We start from the raw sequence: 3,768 nt of genomic DNA, 5'->3' as shown, positions 1-3,768 counted from the left end.
TCCATGACACCCACATACACTTGTACTATGAGTTTAGTACGTTACTAGTAATGTGCCCGTGCGTTGCAATGGATCCAAAGTAGAAAAGTACTTGTTCACAAACTTGAAAGAAAACACTCTTGTTTTGATATACATATAGCACTAAAAATATATTATGTTTCACTTAAAATACATTTCTCAGGCTGTTTTGATGAGGTGAAGGAGGGATGTGGTTGCTTTCAACATAATAAGGGGCTTTCTGCAAATAGGAGCAGTGATGTGGGCTATTGTTGCAAAAATGCCACAACTTACCTCACAGCCGTTAGATGCAGATCTGATGGTCAGAAATGAAGGATGGCAGACACACCATTATCACCAACTGAGTCTTTTATAGGAGTAAAGATACACGAAGAGAAGAGGTGCACGCACGCACTCGTCCTCTCTCACACACGCATCTGTAGCTACAAATTGTAGTGTTCTCAACCATCCAATTGGCTCTATCATAGGTTCTTGTTGCTCCTTGGCCTTGAGATTGAGAAGTTTAAAACACGGAGGCTAAGCTGGAGGCGTGAGGTTTTGGTTAATGTGCGGGCTGCACTCGGCACCAACACGACACGAGCTTCGTCTACCTATTGCACAGTCGGGTGAGTACTACTAGTAGTAGTATTACTTTGATGTGTCGCATGAACTCGCAGAAGTATGCAACACTTCCTCAACAAACAAGCATATAAGCAGCTTATACTCCTTACCCAAAGGATCTTTATATCCAACAGACACAAAATATCCGTTCGACAGTTGGAAATTACTTTAACTGCTGATCTGATGTCGAAGTAATTGTTGCATCGCCACCAAAATCCACCATCTCTTAAGCTAAAGTAGACCGAGCTAACCCCTACATTTGAATATTACTAAGATAAACATAAGGCACTGTAGAATCATTTAGGAGGTGAGCTTGTCAATCTGAATGTGGACAGACACTGTCCTCGAAAACCCAGCATCGGCCAGCAGCTTGGGCAGAACTGTGAAGAAGGCCAGCTCCTACACGGTGACAGCGCCAGAATCCTTGCTGCTTGTCACCTCGATTTCCACCTTGCGGTGTCGATCCTGCCTTTGGGCTCCCCCGGCGGGCCGTTCACCCACAGCTTGGCCGCGTAGTGCGGCAGTGGGGACGCCCCCGCTCGGATGCAAACGACCGACATGACGATAGGCGCACTGATGTCAAGCACGCCGCCGACCACAAAAAATGTGTGGCCATCCTCCTCCGCGAATAGCAAGAGTCGCGGCTCCGACACTAGCACTTGCAGCTGGGACACCTTGCCGTACTGGATCATGTGCACGGGCATGGGATGCACGGTGCTGATGTGGTGGGGGAGCGCCGGTGGTGGGCCTTCGTAGCCGCAGATGGGCACGGGGAATTTGCAGGGCGCGAGCGGACACACGCTCTGGTGATCGACGAGCTCGTGGTAAGTGACGTAGAGCCCACAGCCTTCGTGTGGGCACTCCACCCTCACCGAGGAGAGGACGGTGTCCATCACCGTGTTCTGCACGTCGAAGCCGCCACCGCGCTCGCACTTCTGGCACTGCCGCTGGTTCCCAGGGAGCTCGCGGCAGCAGTCCCCGCAGGCCAGGTCCCCTCCCTTGCACTGCACAAATCAATCGAACAACCCATCAATCAAGAAACCTGCACCTTGCTCGATCAGCCGAACGGATGAGGTGTATTTGAACCTCGTACATTGGAGGCTTCAAGGGGCGGAGGCACAAGGGGCAACGGAGCAAGGTGAGGTCCATAGAGACCATAGAGAGCTCCATCGTCGGGTCCTGTTCCGTCGGCATGATCTCGCCCTCCTCGTGCACCACCATCTGTTGCTTTAGGGTCGGGGCGTTAGAAATTTTTTCCATCACATATTCATACTACTTCAAGGTGCATTAAATCAACACATGCAAGTATCAAAAGGAAAGTCACGGCATGCATGCATGTGTTGTAATTAATGCATCGGTAAACGCAAATTATTGAAATACATCGAGTGCACTGCTTCGATGTGTCGCGTCAACTCGTACAACAAGGAGAAGTTTGATTACAACACCCTCTCCCTCGCCCATGAGCGTGGTGGCTCGGAGAACTAGGTGAAGCTTTCACTACAGCTCTCCCTCCTGCACGCGGTGGACATGCAGCAGTTCATTCGGTGGTAGATGGCCAGAAGCATGCTAGTAGTACTCCACTGTAGAAGTACCATCATTGTTCGACTTCCCGAAGAGGCGAAGAGCCAAGCACATCCTGAACGCTCGGGTGGCAGTTTCGACCTTCTTTGGTTCATAGGATAGGAATTTTAGATGAATAGGAAAATCATAGGAAGTGAGATGACATGCATGTCAATTCCTATAGAGAAAGAGATGTCATTTGGTGCATAGGATAGGATTTTTTTCATTGAGTCTAATGTTTTTTTCGTCCAAAATATGAAGGATTGATTCTTATCCTACATAGGAATAGGAATCCATCCCTACAAGCCAAAGGGCTTCAAAGGAATTTTCCTTTGCAAATCCTACCCTATGGAATTCCTACAAAAATCCTACAAACCAAAGGAGGCCTTCATGTGTAGGGGAGGTAGTATAGTAACATAGTCTAGGATAGCGTGTACCGTGCCTCTAAGCTTAAAATCATTGGAGTCGGCTCCATGTTATGAGGCAGTCTCGAAGCATTTTTTGATTAAAATAATCTTCTGGCCCTATCTGTCATCCTGGCTATTATAGTTTGCACGCTGATCTGGTCAGGAGAGGAATATATATTTTAATTTGTGGTGGGTAAATGTTAGAGGTTGCAGCAAATATTGTACAATGTGTGTCTTTTAGCCAAGTTTAGAGGCAAGCATGTGCGGCCCGTGCTATGATGTGTTGCGTCAAGTCGTACAACAAGGAGAAGCATCATTACTAGTAGTACGCCCTCTCGCTCGCCCATGCGCGCGGTGGCTTGCAGACGAGGAGAGCCTTTTGCTTTACTACTCCTGCAACAAGCTCTCCCTCGCCCACGCGGTGGACGGGACATGCAGCAGTTGATTCGATACTGTAGAAGTAGTAACATCATTGTTCGACTTCTCACAGAGGCGAAGAACCAAGCGCAACCCGAACATGGCAGTTGCGAACGCTTGCATGGCAGTCTTATGTGTAGGGGTGGGGCTTGGTGTGGCCTTTTTGTGGCAATTATTTTCTATTGCTGTTTGCGTCCAATAGGTGCCACCGTCGGATGCAGATCTTACAATTATTGTGGCAATTGCTAGTTATAGTCATCTTACGAATACCAAATAATCCCAAAAACAAACCTGACCACATTTCTTGTTTCTAGACATGAATGGGAATCAACCAATAAGAGACGTGGGCCGTGTATGTTTTTAATGCCCTGAGACGTACCTAGCACGACATGCATTGGTATTAGTTAGCAAATACTCCCTCCGTTCCTAAATACTTGTCTTTCTAGAGATTTCAACTTGTGACTACACCGCAATGAGTACATACGGAGCAAAATGAGTGAATCTATACCTTAAATATTTAGGAACGACGGGAGTAAATATTAAGGCTACTCATAGTGGGGAGTATCATATACTAGTATCATGCATATGATACTAGTGTATGATACTATCTCCATAGTGCATAGTACTATCATAGAGTAGTGTCATAGATGGTCATATTTATTGCCATGCATGACACAAAGTAGCATAGCATTTAACATGATATGTTATCTACCAACTCTGTTACTCTAACCCTCTCTCTCTTCTTTGGCCCTGTTTGGATCGAGGG

General features: G+C 47.1%; 1 pseudogene; it reads right to left on the bottom strand.

Moving 5' to 3' along the window:
• Nucleotides 1-918: 918 nt before the first annotated feature.
• LOC141022394 (uncharacterized) lies at nt 919-1,839 on the bottom strand (annotated as a pseudogene).
• Nucleotides 1,840-3,768: the final 1,929 nt, after the last annotated feature.

The sequence above is a fragment of the Aegilops tauschii genome, chromosome 5, assembly GCF_002575655.3.
Source record: "Aegilops tauschii subsp. strangulata cultivar AL8/78 chromosome 5, Aet v6.0, whole genome shotgun sequence".
Taxonomy (NCBI): Eukaryota; Viridiplantae; Streptophyta; class Magnoliopsida; order Poales; family Poaceae; genus Aegilops; species Aegilops tauschii.
This window is presented reverse-complemented; position numbering and strand designations above follow the sequence as displayed.